Source organism: Motacilla alba, chromosome 2 (assembly GCF_015832195.1).
Source record: "Motacilla alba alba isolate MOTALB_02 chromosome 2, Motacilla_alba_V1.0_pri, whole genome shotgun sequence".
NCBI classification, from domain to species: domain Eukaryota; kingdom Metazoa; phylum Chordata; class Aves; order Passeriformes; family Motacillidae; genus Motacilla; species Motacilla alba.
The window spans coordinates 17,220,505-17,237,743 of record NC_052017.1 but is presented as its reverse complement, the minus strand read 5'-3'; the positions used below and the strand labels follow the sequence as shown (position 1 = coordinate 17,237,743).

The following is a 17,239-nucleotide window of genomic DNA, read 5'->3' as shown; positions in this document are numbered from 1 at the left end:
AGGTGTTGCCTCTGTGCAAAAACTGCAATTATTTGAATTGCTTATTTTAAAATCCTATGTTGTACAACAGATGCACACTCAACATGTCCTGATTATATCTGAGTTAGCACCTTTTGTCCAGAACTAAAAAATAATGGTGACACAGTGACGGCCTTTGCAGAGGTGGTGTTTTCATGGCAGAATATTGTGTTTTACTTTACAGAAATGCAAAGATGCCATTTTGAAATTCTGTGCATCCAGCAAAAGAGCTATTTTCTCATTTGGCTTTTGCTTTGCATTGGCAGATTTCTTGTCTTTCTGGTCTGAGAGGTGAAGTCAGAGCTAGGATGTTCATAGGGGCTCTGTGGAGAAACATGCAAAAAGTCTTCCCTTTGATCTATGTGAATTTCTGCACTTCAAAGTTACAAGCATGGAAACAAGTGATTTCTTGAGCTCAGAAATACTGAAACCTGTTTTTCTAAGGATGTGTGTCTTTTGGTTGGGTTTGTCCTTGTGCAGCAATACTCAGGTCCTAACTGAGGCTCTTCCCGAAATAATGACAGTCTCCAGTGTTCATCCTCTGGAGTCTAAAAAGCTGGAGCCCACACTGCAACTGTTTCTCTGTTTGGCAGAAGTGCAGTAGGATCTTCTGTCAAATCACTAATTTCACAAAATTTATAGGGACATAGTAGTCTTTCTACTCATTGGTTAAATCTGGTTGAAATTTGCCTGGGGATTCACAGGTTATTAGTTCAGCAGGAAAAAAATCACCAATAGCCAGATGGATTATTTATTCCTCTTTCCTTAGCAAACCAGAGTAAAGGAGGGGGAAGCATGAGGGTTCTTAGTGAAAAACATGTACATCTTATGTACTGCTATTGCAGAGTACCCATAAGATTGTAGAAAAACCTTTGCTTCTTAGCTCTCCTTTTATGTTTGCATATCTTTGCAGTAGGCAAATTGATGTTCCTCAATTTCATATGATGTATGAGTGTTAAATTCACTACAGTGGGAAGGAGGGAGTGTGTACTTGGCATCATGTTTAACTGTTTCAAAATACCTACAGAAAAGCAGCTGACTGTCAGACCATTGAAAAATAGTATTTAGAATATAATGAATTAGTCATTGTAAGTATATTTTTCCATGGTGATACTCAGAGTGTGGTTGTCTCCTGTCATCTTTGAGTTAAAGCCTTATTTTCCTGGTCACTGGGAAAGTTTTGCCTTTACAGATGTTTCTACTGTTTGTCTTCTTGTCCCTTTGGAATGTTTATCCCTGGGTTTGATGACATTCAGGCTTCTATTCATGTGCTTTATAATAATTTCCATGTAACTGGCCCAAAATAATCTAAGAAAATAGTGTTAGCTGCCAGCTTGAACACCTGTTTTAACTACCAAACAGATGTTAGACCTGTATAAGAATTGGCAGTAACACTTGAAGTATTAAGTATTACCCATATGGACAAGAAGACTCAAAATGTCCAAGGAGAATGTGGGATCTGAAACTTTCAGATCTTCTATTGAACCATTCAGCTTTCATGTCCCTTAATTCCAATTTTCCTGCTCTTTGTTTCATGCTTTTTTTCTGAGTCGGTTTTGTTTGAGAAAAGGGAGTTGGCTGAGGGTCCAAGCAAGCTCTGAAGCAAAGTTTTCCATGTAATCCTTCTGAGTGCCTCACTTGCTTACTGGTGTTGACCCTTTCCCTCTCAAAAAGAGCATGGTCTGTTTGACAGGTCTGCCATGTTGAATGCTGCTAAGAAAGAAGCAGCCACATAGTGCTGTCTCACTGAATATTTGTGCTTGTGCTCTTCCTTTTTTATTTTTCCTTTCCCAAAATGTACTCTCTAAATTTGCAACAGCTGGGTTTTTTTGAAAAATATATCTTCACATTGCTGCCATTCATGCATTTATTGCTTTACACGAGCTTATATCATTTATCAGCACTTTCTAACTGTCTGTGCAACAGTACTTTTTTCTGACAAAATACTGTCTTATCATCAAATGTTTAGATGGTCTATTTTTTCCCCCTGGCATTGTTCTGCATTCCAGTGTAAATGCATGTGCACAGCCATGCTGCTCTGTGCCCTTGGAATTGCCATTTGTGATTTGCATGGGTTGGAAGGGGAAGGGCCCAGGCTGGCACTCACTGAGCCATGGTGCACAGACTGAATGCCAGCACATGGCTGTAAGCAACTGGCAGTGGGGTTTTATATGGTGCTGAGTGAATGGACGCAGCTCCTTCCATCCTGGGCTGTTGAGCTGAAGAGATTCCCTCACGGAATGTACACAGCTATTTTCTGTCCTCATTTTCTACACCCTCCTTTTCTGGAGTGGCTAAAGAAACTTAAGTTACAGTCTCCCCCTCTGTTATAGAAACTAGTTTCTGGTGGCGCAGCTGGATGCTAATAATGTTGGTTTATGCACTGGTTTGTTTTGGGCTTCACCTACCAGACAATTTTGAGAACTGGGAGGGAGTTTCTACTTCATAAAAACCAGTGGCTATTTCACTTGGTCTTCTTCTTCCCATTCACCTGCCCTAAAGTCTGTGAGGTACATTTTATTTTGAATTGTCCTAGACCTACCATGGTTTTACTTAATTGTCTGACTTGCATAAGATCTCTGCTGGGTGAAGTCAGAATATCCAAAGAATGCTTGTTTGTGGCTGTTGATGTATTGAGGTATGCTTTGAGGTGTTTTGGAATTTTTTTTTTTTTTGAGACTGTTTCTCCAAGAAAGAACAATTAAGGCAAGTTGAGTCAGAGCTGAGTTGGGGAGTGCGGAGTATCTGGAAATTCCACATTTTGTGGGAGTTAGAGTGGCAAAAAGTTAATGATGTTCCTGTCAGCAATGGGGGTTTTCACTGCCAGGGTGAGAGGAGTTAAAATGAGTTGTATAGGAAAACAAGCAGACATTTGTTAAGTTCTGTAAACTTGTGCTAAGTAGCTTTTATTATAGAAATTGCACACCTCCAACTTTTCATTTTTCCTCTTGAAAGTGACTGGTTAGCAGGCTGCCAACATTTTAACTCTCTAGGGCTAGATGCAATGTGTGAACTTAAAAATACCCTGCAAATACTAGAAACCCTCAAACAACAGTCCAAGAATTTAAGGCTTCCAAGGAGGCTAAAATTCAGTGCTGCTTTGCAGAAAAGATAGAGAAATAATAAAAGCAGAATAATTCTTCTGTGTTCTTAATGCAGCTGTAAACATACATTCAGCATCTTTAAGTTCTTTTCATTGGATAGCTCATGACCTTAACATCAATAAACATAAAAGTTGTAAAGACTGCCACAGTTACATCTTTACATTGGATACTACAGCTAAAAAAAATAAGAGCTCTTTGCATTACATAGAGGTATTTAGAACAAAAGTATTGGAAAATAATTCAAGCAATAAATTGGATGAATGTATTTTAGTGCTAGGATGCCTATAGCACAGCATTTATGTAAGTTGCCTTGTGTTTACCTTTCTGATCCTTTTACTTTAAAACATCTTTTTCTTTTTGGGAGAAAGGGAAAAAAAAAACCAAAATGAAAAGGCAATTGCTAATACCTCTATTATCTGATAGAGACCTTCCAAATGATACAAATCTCATCTCTCCTGCTGTTTTGCTGTCTGCTTTTTCTAGTGCTCTTTTTGTCATTGAGAGGTTATGACAACATAAGCCATATTGTATTTATAAACATCACGTGTTTCCTTGATATGACTTGCGGTGTCTGCCAAACAGAACACATGGAAGAAACATTTCTCATTAGCTCAGCATTGGTTTTGGTTATGCTGATTTCCGGGACAGGAAAAATGCCTTCCTTACTCAGATTTAACTTTCATACAGTGGAAAGAAAGCCTCTGAGTGTCCATGAAATCTCTTGAGCAGAGACGCTGCAGCTCTTTTAGGCCACATACTTTGTCTGATGAAAAGAGAAAAAGCAGTTTATTTTAAAGAGCAGACGTAATGGCCCGTATTGCTAAAACTAATTCTGAATTAAAATACCTGCCAAAGCCATCTAGAAACAGAACTCACCAAGAGATGTAAGGTAAGATGATGCTTATAAATAATGAATGATATAGAATTTCTTTTATCTTCTTTTTTTTTTTTAATTCTCCGAACTAAAATGTATTTTCAGATTAACTGGGAATTTCAATCAGAACAATGAAAACTGTTTATTCTCCCTTCAGCTGTGTGAGGAAATAAATATTTAGTTGCTCTTTAAACCACCAACTTCTACTCTTAGATTTTATGTCTTTTTCAAACTTACTTATTGGACATGAACAGTTAATTTCCTACTTGTTGTTACAAATCTTGCTGAGATCTGAACAAAATTTATGAAAGAAGTCTCTGATGTTCTGGATTTTCTTTTTACCAATATGGATTTTACTCCTTTTGCTTTGAGTGGGTTTTCAGTAGTTACCAATTATTTATGCAACTACAGACCTGCAGATACCAAGGAGTACCTGCAACAAATCAGTCTGTGATGAAAGACTGTAAATGTACCTGTTCTCTTTCATTCAGGTGTCTTTTGATACACAATACCTACTGCTGTGCAACGCCTAAATTAGGGAGAAAAACCATAGAATTATAAGAAAGAAACCTTTTTTTTTTTTTAGCTACACTTAAAACAGTATATTAATCTCAAATGTTTTCTAGCCCAAAGCTGTTTTGTTTAAAGATACAGATCCCGTGAAACAGCTGGATGGATACTCCACTGTGGCTTTCTTAATATGATGGGTTTATGCTTTGGTGTATTTTATTTATTTCACAAACATTAGGAATAGTATTATATGTATGTACAGGAATTTATGTATGTGTAAGGAATATAACCTTGTAGATACTATTACTATACCAACATTTTAAAAGATACTTTTTTTAGAGTTTCTTTAATTTTCAAATAATGAGGGTGGATTTTAAGTTTATGTGAAACTGCCATTGAAAAAAGTGTCATGTTTTTGATATGAAACTGCTCAAGGCACATGAGTTTGCCACACCCGTGCAATAATCTCCCAGTCAGTCTGAGAGGAGTGTCATATGGTAGATATCACAAACCATTTACCTGGAAACTTCCAGAGAGTGGAATTTTTAGGGGGAGGGTTCTTTATTTCCCACTAGCAGGCCTGTTTTGAAGCTGGTCTGCTTTTCATGTTGAGGTTTGCTGAGAGCTTACCCTGCAGCTGATGAAGTTATCTACAGACAACATATTATCTCTTTTGGGTGAAGGTCTTTCCAGCCCTTCATTAAAACTAGAAGTTTTATCTCTCATACATCTGAAGTTCTCAGGCAAAGATTTTGCTGCCTTCAGTGAGAGTTTGCCCTGAATAAAAACATAAGGATTGGATTTGAGTCCATTTTTTATTGTCTACTAGTTTCTGGTTTTATTCTTACTCCACCTCTTTTTACATAATGTTTCCTTGTGCCAATTCTTTAGAAGTTTTGCTCATTTTTTTTTCCTCACTGCTTTCTTGCTTTTAGTAGAACAGTTTGCACTAATTTGACTGCTTACTTGAAATTCCTAAATACTTGACAGAGTCAGATGTTGCCGGAGCTCCCTGAACACACTGATAGATTATAAAAATGCTCATGGCTGTGACCTCCCTTATGAGGAGGGGAGGTCCTTCTCTGCCTCCTTTGTAAACCAAGTAGCTTATCTGAATGGCAGGAGTCACACAAGTCAAAGTCCAGTCAAGTTTTATGACTTCCAGGTAGCTTTCCAAATGAGCTGTAACTTGACCAGGGGTTAAACATCACTTTTTGAAGGTGAGCATTTTGCTACCATGGTTCCCAGAATCAAGTGAAGTTAGCAACAATATTTCTTCTTCTTCAAAAAAGCCGTTCTTCTTGTCATGCAGGACCTTAGCTTTTCCAGTAAGTTTTCCACAAATTCAAAATGTATTAGCTCATGATTGTGTCCCAGATGCTCTGCTTTCCATTGAGTCTTTGCTTCAGTATATTATTAGTCATTAGCCTTATGAATACTAAAGAGAATTAATTCTGTCCCTATCTTCCTTTTAACAAAGAGGAGTAAACTATAACCTGGTGTTTAAGAAAACACAGTTATACATGTGAGGATCTTGATTCTTCTCCATGTTGTATTGTACTTTTTCTAATAAGGGCTCTGGAAAACTAATCAGTCTTCTGAAAATATGAGCAGTAAAAATATCTTTCCTTGGATACAGGTTAAGATCTGGGGTTAAAAAAAGCCTCAGCTGGCAAAAGCAAGACAGTTGCAAATATCAGCACGCAATAGGACTCCATGAGAAATGATGTGATGCTGAAATTATTTTTTGTCTGAATATATGTCTTTCTTACATCATTGCAAATTTGAACTCCATGTGACTAAGTGAAACGACTGAACGGGTGTGTTGGGTAAAGGTATCACTTAATATTTGCTATAGATAGCTTGACCTTTGGGTAAACTAGATTATTTACTTCAGCCATGCTGACCAATTTGGATATTTTTGGGATAGAAGGAAGTAAAAGGAAAAGAAAATGTAGGATTCAAACAGCATACGAAGAAGTTTGTGCTCTAAGACTCTTAGTTGATGCACTGATAGCACTTCTGTCATTTCAAAAGACATAAAACTGCAACTGCTGTTCAACCTTATGGCTATGAGCTGTGGTGTGGCTTGGACACTTGCGTTGCAAAATCCAGTTGAATGTCAGATTCTTCATGGCCATTTCTCATGCCAATAGTGCTGACTCTGAAGCTCAGCACAGCAACTTTTTTTTTCTGATTTTTTTATGTCCCTATATTGGAAGAAACAAGTGTAAACATGTTGCCTATGTCTTCTGACTATCAGCTCTGTTTTATAATATTTCTATATTATTTACATTCTAACCCATTTTGTATATCTGTAATAGGATTTGTATTTTGACTCAGTTTGGTAATGTAAGAGGAGACCAAGGGTTACACTTTCTTTATGTTCATTTAACTATATCAACTTGTTCAGTTTCAATTGTCTTCAATGCAATGAGTAGAGATACAAATATGGAACAAAAATAAGAGCTGAGTTAGTACAGGGAGTCAGAAAGCCATGCATTCATTTTGATTTATGCGTGCAGTTACTAAAAGTATTTTTCTTTTAAATAGCAGAAATCTGATATACAGCATATTTAAACCAAATAAAAATGCTGTTCTGTACCAGAACTGTACATCTTTGAAACTATTCCTTTTTTGGAAAAAAAAAAGATATGACCCCATCAATTCTGTGGTGCCCTAAGGAAATGCTGAAATAGGGATTGGTCTGAAGGGTTTGGCTCCCTGCATTGTTGGTGGTTGTCTATGTTATGTACACAGTGTCCTTCATCTCTTCAAAGAGAATGGGGAGGGAGAAGCAAATGCTTTCTGCATTTTCATGAATTACATGACTCTGTTCTCAGAAAATTCTACCATAAAAAGCATAAGTGGAAAATCAGAAGAAAGGAGCAGTTGGTTTGAAAGCAAAGGCAACAATTGGTTTGAATGCAGCACTAGTTATGAGGGTTGTCATAATGTTAACTTTAGAAAAATAGATCAGTAACAGCTTTTATACATTCAATCCAAACAGTCTGAATAGCTTATGGGATGGGTGGCCCATGCTATACTGATGAGATAAATGTGGATATTGGCAAACCAGTGATGTAATTATGTAAATCCGACCTTTTTAGGATTGAAATGTGTTATGTTTTAGTGTGTTTATATTTTTGTCATTTGTGATAACACCCTGAAAAATCTTGGCTGAAATGCCAAGAGGTTTCTTAGTGCACTCACCATTCTGTCTACATAGCACACAAAGGAAGCATAGGAAAATAAAGCATGAGAAATTTATTAACTTCTCTCTGCTTAATTGGATAATCTAAACATTTTTTTTAACTCTCACATTTCATTTGTTCATAGGAAATTAAATACATAAATAGGCAGAAATGAGTGCCTGTTAAGTGATCTGGGTGTTTGTCTTGCCAATCAACAGTAAAGCAGTGCAGACTGGTAGAAGGGAGATAGCTCAAATGATGAAATGCTGCTGGGGAAATAAACTTCCACACAGAGGCACTGTGATTTCAGACAGGCCAATGTGAAATGTGCTGCATCTCATCCATCTTTTTGCTCACTTTGCCTAAAGTGTGGCTAGACTGGAGGCTCTCATGGGATGGCTCTGGGTCAGGCTCCAAGCGGCCTTCTGCTCCATTCCCTTCCAAGCAGAGTTCAGCCAGTGTGTTGTCAAGGTTTTCTCATTGACACTTAATCTGTGACAGCAGGTTCAGTACAGGTACAACCAGGCTAGTCCAAATACAGAGCCCATTCCTTGAGCTATATTTAAGATGAGGCATGTTGTAAGCTCACATTTTATGGGAAGAAGAGTGATACTGCTTTCCTCTTATTTTTTTGCTTGTTTCTTGTTTTACACCTGAAAAAAAGGTGACCTCAGTTTAGGAATGGGAAGGGCCATTGAACATTAGGATGCCCAAAGAGCTCTTGATGTGCAGGTGTTCTTGGGGTCGTAAGTCTGTGTGGTCAGGGGATTGATAACACAATGGAATTGATAAGGGAAAAAGTTTTCTGAGGAGTAAGGGCTACATGCACATGTGCATGTACGCACACATGCCATGTCCCATCACTTGTCAGAGCTTGGTGAGGGTTCAATCAAACCAGAACTTCTGTTGTCCCCCACTAACATGGGGGGGACATGTCCAGAGGGCAGCAGCCAGCCCAGCACGCAGTCCCGCTGCTTGGGGCATCTCACAGAGGCTGCATTCAGGCCTCACTTGTAGAGCTGTTTTTTTTTTGTAGTGTCTGAGGGAGATGAAGCTGTTTGGAACCTTAACTACATCTTCAGTGGTAATGGCTGAACCAAATGCTGGGTTTCAAAAGCCATTTATAGCTTTAAGTACATCTCAAATATTTTTGTTTTGAATATGAGAGTGGATTGCAAAGGCCAGTGATGGTCTCACCTTCTTTGCCCATGTCCTCAAGCATGTGGGTCACTCCAGCTGGCATTTACCTGAAGTGCTCTGCTCACTTCTTTCCTAAAAACTACCCTCATGTTCTGACCACATCTGCCAAAAAACCCATGAAGCCTCAGAATATTAAACAAAATTAAATAAGTTTATGTTGGATATTCTTCTTTCTTGTCCCTCTTCTCCTTCCTTTCTTGCTCTCTTCCTCTCCCTACCATGCCTACTATGCTAGGCTACAGCATTGTCATAACAAGAACTAATGCAAAATCTTCTAGCATTGAAGAAAATTTGCATTAATTCAGGTTTTCCCACTTATTCTGTTTTTCTCTTTCTTTCATTGAATTTCTGTTGACTTTTTCTTCATATGTTAGTCTCTTTAACTCCTCTTTTTCTCATCAATTCCTCTCTTCCCAGCTGAAGTCTCTTTATTTGTTTCCTTTTTTATTTATTATCCCTTTCTTGTTTCCTTATTAATTTTTCAGCACTCCATCTCCATTATTACTCTCTTTCATCTTTCACAAACTCCTATTTACTATCCTTTACACTGTCTCATTCCCTTTTTGTTTTGTCTTTTTTCCTTTCTTCTGTACTCCTACACTGAGAATTCCCTATTACCTTTCCACGTAATACTTCTTTACTTCCTGTCTCTCTTCTGTGTTTCAGGGAATTACAGAGTCATTTATGTTGGAAAAGAGGTCATCAGTCCAAGTCATGAGTTAATGTTAGTAAAATATCTGCAACATATGACTTGCTTATTTTTATTAATATTTCTGCATTACCTATGAACTAAGAAGGGAACATTTCATGCCACAAACTCAGTTCTCTGCCTTTAAAAAGTTAGAAAGTTTGGGCATAAATAAGTGTACTAATGGTAGGACAGAGGAAGAGGAAAATTAATGTCCTTCCATATTGCTCTGCTGAGAAATAAATAATGTTTATTGTCAGCTTCAGGAGAGAGATGCTTAATTTTTAGTTCAATGAAACAGGAGCCACAGGTCAAGTTGGGTTCCCCAAGGCAGATCACAGCGATGTCCATTGCGTGGAGCAGCAAGCAGCAGATGGAATGAAGCCATCATAGTCCTTGGTAGTTATGGGATCTCAGCTTTCTTATAAAGAAGGGGGGGAAAAAAAAGAAAAAAATAGGATGAGAAACAGAACAGAAAGTGAGCTAAATGAAAAGACATATGGGCAGGGTCACTATAAAGAATTTTTTAAAAAATCTAATCCTTATAAGATCAGTGTAGAAATTGCCGCCCACTGCAGTCAGTGGTGAGAGGCTGGGAATGCAAAAGGGCAGCTTGCCCCACCCAGCTCCAGGGGAATGAGCTGACTCTGGAGGATGTCTGGCTGACTTTCTTTTAATGAAACATTAGGTGAGACAAATCCTCCATCCAGAGCAATTAGTATTACTTATTGACTTTTTGAGAGGTGCTTAATGCATATATGTCTGCGATACATGCTGTGATACTTTCCTATAGCTAGGAAAATATCCTTGCTTAGATCAGGACAGAAACAAGGGGAAAGCATGAGGTTTGAATTACAGGGTAGAGAGACAGACTGCAGACCTGACGTAATAGTTCAGTTTTGCAGAACCTTCTTCATGCAACTCCAGTGAGAGTTGGCTATATTTGCTCTAGTAAACTTTAAAAAAAATTGAGAGGCTTATAGAGTTTCCAGCAGATTACTTCCCACTTTTATTTGTTTGCCTTTAACTTTTTTAATCCCTAAAAATCAAAATTTTCAGATTATACTGATTATACTGCTCTGCCATCACCAAAGGATAGGCTAAAATTTTACTGCTTTTATGCAAAACATATATGTATGTGTGTATACATAATGTTAATACAGAGGTTACAAGACAACACTTCTCTTGGGAGCTCAGATGCTCACCTGAGGGCTGGTTCAAAGGTTTTGTGCACAGGTTGGTCCACACTGCAAGCTCCAGCTGTTCCAGTGAGAGTGCTGCTCTGCCAGCAGTGAAGCTGCTGTCCCCTTTACAGTGGTGCCTTCTAGCCAGTAGTAATGTGCTCTGTGGCATGAGAGGGCTTTTTGTTTGTTTGTTTGCATGTATATTGTAAGAACTAGGGAGTTTGAAACAAGCATACAAGAATTTTATGGTACTTGTGTTTACTCCAAGGCATATCTGTTTCACTGCTGCATGCCTTTGGAGCCAGTAAACAGAGGGAGTACAAACAATATGCATGTTTAGGAGAAGATAGTGTGGTCTGCACATAATCTCAAATCCAGTATGTGTTAGGCAGCCAGAACTGTTCTGTTCCCTCCCTGTTTGTTTAGCTTGGCCTCTCAAATTCAAAGAGCTTCTGTAGGATTTTCAGTCTTCAAGGAAAAACCACACACATCCTTGTAGGTATAAACATGGGCAGTGGGCTGGAGAGCTGATGTGAAAAAGTCAAGGCCAATTTGAAAGAGTTTTTCAGGGTCGTGGAGAGCAGAGTGGAGTGCAGTGGCAGCAGCACAGCCTGGCTAGAGGCTGGTGTGTGTCACCTGGGTGACTTTGTGAAGGACAGCAACTCAGGGGCTGTGTTCTGCTCCCTCGTTTTTGCCATGGGGAAGCAACTGAGACTGGGATCAGGATGAGGTAAGAGCATTTTTTTCTTCTCTGCTGAGTGTTTGGAGGCAAAGCTAAGCATCGTTCTCCTTTCATAAAAGAAATTGGCCTTGTCATGGTGCCACCCTAAGCAGAGAGAAGAAGGATGCTGATGGCAGTTCCACAGCTGCCTTCATGAGTCTTGTGTATCAGAGCCAGCAGAGTTAGGACATCCTGCAGACAATTCCACAGATTGGTCTTTGTCATCTCAAACTGTTGGTGTCTTGGATCAAAATTAGAAGCTGGGTGGGTGATAGGACTGGTGAGGTGGCATGAGACCTCCCTTGGCAGAAAAAACCCCAAATCTCAATACCCAAATCCACACCCAGAATCCTAGCCCCAAACCCCCAAATACAGGACAAAATATGCTTTCTTTGTAATTCAGCTCTAAAAGCTGTCCTCAGCAAACTTTCTATTTGGATTCTGCTGGACTGCACTACCTTGTTGAATTTAAGCAAAACCCCATTGACTCCATCACAAACTTTGTTCTGGAGTGCTGAGAACAAAACCAAGTCTTGAGTTAGTGATTGCACTTCCAGCAATCACCGGAAGTGCTTCCCTGTTCTCTGTCAAGGAAACAGTTGTTTACAGCACTATAAGGCATTAACTACTTAATTATTTCCATCCCTGAAAGTAGTATTAAAGGAATAGGAACCAAAAGAACTTTGATCAACAGTCAAGCAATAAGTTATGTCTATGCCACATGTGTATACCTCACAGGAGACTTCTGAATATTCTCTGGCTTTATAATTGTGTGTTCTACTGATGTTTAGCCTCTAACATTTTTTTCTGCTTCAAAATGAGGGAAAGAAGCAAAAAATAAATTGATGTGATGAGCAAATTGATGGAAAGGTTCAACAGACCAACATTGGTAATGATTTAGAAGAAAGGAGGGTGACTGGCATTACAGGTCTGTGGTGACTTCAGCCTATCATTAATATAGACATCAACATTGGTTTTAAAGTCTGAAATTAACCTAAACTTCCAGGCTTGGTCTCAGTGAAGCACAGGGTGTTGTGCCTCTTAGGGGCATGCCCTTGGTTTATACATAGGGGCTTGAACTGAAAAGAAGTTCTTGTTCTGTATAGTACTTTATAAACAAATATATGGCATGTAATTGTACATGGGATAATACATGGCAAGCTAGATAATGCTTGAGGGTTCTGATAAAGTAATTGAAATGGAAAGTGATGCTTGAATTGTTTGTATGCATTGTTAGAACCTACAAATTAAATAACAGCCTTGGTAATGATATAACTGCAATACTTACGACGTTGTGCCTGATATAGTCTAAAATTAAAAGCAGATTAATTCATCTAATGAAAAGCTTTTTGTATACATCAGACATACATGAATGTCATGTCATGTGTATGGACAGCTAGTTATATCCCTGTCTGATGTTCTGGGAAATACTTTGTCATGCTAGAGTCCAATTACTGAAAATGTGCAGCCTACCAGCTTGCAATTCATTGCAGGGAAACTTAGCAAAATACAGTCATCTTTTTTATCCTGCATGTTAGCATAATGATTTCTCACTTCAGAGAGAGAAGCCCGTAAGAAAGAACATGGATAGAAGAATATTCTCTGCAAATGCTGAAAAGCACATGTGGCAATAAAGTGTTCTAGGATAATTTGCTTGGGTTTTTTACTCTTGATGTTTCTGAGTCTGGTTGGTCTGCCAACCTAAGCAGCTTTTTAACTAGGTCAAGTATATATGTCCATTCATTAAAGGGGGATGCTTGACTGGTTAGTTAAACCTGCCAAATATAAACCAGATGCTTGAATGGTAAATACTGCTTTACCCCTATACTACAAGAAACAAGGCTTGACTGATTAAATCTGAAATAAAAGAAATAAGTTTAGCATTGTTTCTGTGCCATAATAATACTTTATCATACTGCTAGTGCAAATATTTAATAAAAATAATGTTTTAAAATATTTTACACAGAAACTGAAAAGTGGGCATTTAAGACAAAATATTTTTTTTAATTTCTGAAAAAACTGTTTATATTGCACTGCATAGAAATTTTGTAAAGTTCTAGTCAAGATCAATAATGGTATACAAATTTATGGCATACGTTACAAATCAGAATTCACAGCAGCTGTCTAGAAAACTGGAAGACTTCTCTGATGCTGGGCTGGGGGTAGTAAGGGTTAGAACACCTGGATTTTTAGTTTTGGCTACCAGCTCTGCTCTGATCTTTCTCCTGTTTCTTAAATGCTTAGTGTCAAATTGCCTTTTCATAGCAGAAATGAGTGATGCATCCTTCACTAGTGGCTGAGACTGAGAGCAGTATGTGAAACAGAAATGGTGCTCCTGTAATGTCCCATTAGGGCTGATTCTGTACAGCAGTATTAGCTCATGATCAAATGCTTAAATTTTATTTTTATTCCTTTGAATGCCACCTATGATGATACAAGCAATTTTTTACTTGCACAAAAGCAAAATCAGACAAAAATCCAAACTAAGAGCAAAAGAGCCAACTCCCCAGAGCAGAAGAGAACTGCAGGACTGGGAAGGGTTTGTGTCATGAGATTTTCCCTTATGTTATGTGTCATCTCTTTTGGGCTATAAATGCTGTCATTTTAAGGAGACAATTTCCATATTCTATGATATTTTTGTGTGAGGGGATAGAAGGGAGTGAAGCATCCTTTCTGTTCTAATTTTTGAAAATGTATTTACCTTTTCTATTGTTTCCTCTTAAAAAAAAAAAAAAAACAAAAAAAACAAAAGACAAAAAAACCACAAAACCCACGAAACAAATCAAACCAAACATAATGGCTTATTGTGGTGTGCTGCAGAGATAACTATGGGATTGATTTATGGGGACCCCGAAGTTCAGGTTAGCCAGGTGGCTCAGGTGCCTGGTTAATGAGTAGACAGCTCCTCCATGGGAGGAGCTTGTGCTTCCTTCTACAGTGGCACTACCAATCTGAGGAGGTGAAAAGCTTCTAAGGTTTATTTTGCTGAATTTTTTTTTTTCTAGAATTCTGTCCACTGTGTTTGCTAAATAGTTGGAGGTCTTCACCTGTTGGGGAATGAATATATATAGGTCTCATAGTGTTGCCTTTGAAATGCACTGTGTTACTGAAACAGAGGTTACTCACTATTTTATTTATGGCTTTCCCCTCTGTGAGTCTCTTTTGTGGTTCACTCCAGTATGTTAGTTTCTTTGTATGCATCTTATAGGCACACATTAAAAACTGATTGAGCGACTGAATCACATAGTGTTGCACAGTTTGTGACTGGGTGACATGCCAAGGAGGTTATTTAGTGACTAATTTTGAAGGGGAGGAGAAACTGCAGGCTTGTCACGTGGAAAAGTAATTCAGTCTATTGAAAGAGCATTACTTAGATGACCGGATAAAGCAAGATGGCCTGGTGTGAGCAGAGGGACAAAGGAACATTTTTCCTGTTTCAAAACCTTTTTGCAGAAGACATGGATATACAAAATTTTATACTGTAGACCAAGGATTGATATTCAAGACTGAAAACAAAAAGTGCTTTATAGAAGAAGTAGAACCAAATGTTCATCTCACTGCTGTAGCCATTCGAGGGATTTCCTTAAGAAACAGTAAGTGACTTTAATTACTTCGAAGCAAAGATCTTATCAAAAATTGTTTTATTGGTCCGTAGGCAACACTGTTGTCTGAGAGTATAGTAAGAGTGGTAGTATTTTAAATTGTGAAAACAAATACTCAGGATAGCATCCGGATAGCTGAAGTTATGTCCAAAAGAGTAGGCTGTGTAGGATTTGGTCTGCAAACTCTCCTCTGTTTGTTTGCATGATCCATCTTCAGCATTCATATTGACTTACAGGCAAGGTGAAGTAATCAAACATTATTTTTGATATTACCATTACATTTGTTTTGTGGTTGGCTTAGAATTTTATGGATCTGTTTTACATTCAGTAAAAAGTGAACTAGGTATTCTTTGTTTTCCCCATGGGAGCTTTAGAGTATGGTATGAATTAAGCTTATATGTAGTCAGGGATATAAAAGGACATAGTGAGACATGTAAAATACCTTGAGGTAAAACATTTGGATCACTGTAGGGACTGGATTCATACACAAGTGTGTATTAAACATTTATGAATAAAATAAGGGAAAATAATGTTAAGAATGTGTTTGATGCTCTGTGCTATGGCAAGGGAAATGATGGTGTGTCTGAGCTTCAAGTCAATGTATTGGTAACCACAGTATGGTATCCTAGAAATTCTGCTTTTGAGTATCAAATACTGCTTTTGCCATAACCTCTGTGCACAACTGGGAGAAAGATATGGGGACTGGATGTCAGAGTGATATTGGGTAGTATGGTGACAGCATCTAACTATGTTTCAGGCAGAATGCCTCCTTTCCTCTAAAATGTCCTTGAAATTCCACCTTCTAAGATAGTAAGCATTACCTTCTGCTTCTCCTCTTTTGTTCATGTCAACTTCTAGCTAGCTGAGCCTGGCCAAAATAAAAAGTAATCTATGAACATAGAAACTAGAGGACTGGATGATTTCACCATCACTAGTCATCACAGACTCATCCTAAGAAACATCTTATATTGACTGATTGTGTTGCTGTTCATCAAGGGAAAGAAAAAAACATAGAATTAAGAGCATAAATCGAAGAAGAAAGACCCAATTATTTTCTTGACACATCCACCATATATGTAATCAGACCCTAGAAAGTTCCTGTTTCATAGATGTTCTGGTTTTTTATCTCAATTCTCCTTTCACCATAATACAGACATTTTTACAGCTGGGCATGTACCAAAGCTATACAAAAGGACTGAAAGAACTGAAACCTAGGTACATGCTAATACTGGGAATTATAATTGTTGAGATTTCGTAGGGAGCTCTGCAACTCCTTTTCTGGAAAATTAGCCAGGAAAAATAATAGAAATATATAAAACATGTTAAGAACAGCTAGCTGGGTCTTGGACTTCCCCATTCATTGGAAGTTTGAATGTTTGAAATCAGTTTTATTTTACCAGCGTGTGGTTCCCATAATGAAAAACAATTGTGAACCCTGGCAGTTCCTGGAACCTTGTATTGTGGGGCTGGATTCAACTGAGGCCAGGTTCCAACATAGGCAAGGTCAGTGGTTTCATGGTCTGAAATAATTTTTTTGGGCATCAGAGGGTCCATTCTTAGCCAACATTGCCAAGTAAACTTCTAGTCTGGAAGCATTGCCAAGGAGTGATGGTCATTGAAAAACCCCAGCATGTCTCACTGCTTGGTAACCCCAAAAACCAAGCACCCACCCTGCTGAAGAGAACATGGAAGAGTTGGGGAGCCTACCCCAGATCAGACTCCAACCAAGTTGACCCAGGTCTAATCTGGAAAGCCAAAGCTCTAGAGCACCTCAAGGATGTCTGGTAAGAAATAATATCACTGTTGACCAAAATCTACTGGGTGGTTTTTTTCAAACTTTTGTCTTTACTGATGCTTTTATGAAATGTTTCAGCTCTCTGGGATTAGAGTGGTCTGCTGAAAGTACATAGCATTGAAAAGTTTCTGATCAGAAACAGCTAAAATTTATGCTAATGTGTTTGAAGTTTTCAAATATGACATTGGGCAGAGGAAGGAACCCACAACTGCAACCAGCATGATTTTTTTTTTCTGTAATGACCCAATAGAATGGGGAAATTTATAGGTGCTAGAAGGCATTCTGTGAGAAAGCAAGAAGAGACAAGTGTGACAGCCTCTCAGTGATTTCTGATTTGGCTTCAGACAGA

At 38.3% G+C, this 17,239-nt stretch overlaps 1 protein-coding gene across 34 annotated transcripts in view; it reads left to right on the top strand.

The window, feature by feature from the left end:
* KIAA1217 (KIAA1217 ortholog) overlaps positions 1 to 17,239 on the top strand; it is a 357,281-nt gene that overhangs the window by 285,858 nt on the left and 54,184 nt on the right. Inside the window, exon 1 of one of the 34 annotated variants that reach the window (XM_038129628.1) lies at positions 3,395 to 4,011. The exons of 32 other annotated variants lie outside the window; for them this stretch is intronic. The gene's annotated coding sequence lies outside the window, so the exon portion shown is untranslated. Of the gene's footprint in view, positions 1 to 3,394; positions 4,012 to 14,297; positions 15,087 to 17,239 lie in introns of those variants that run through there. One more of the 34 variants, XM_038129629.1, reaches the window with a different exon arrangement.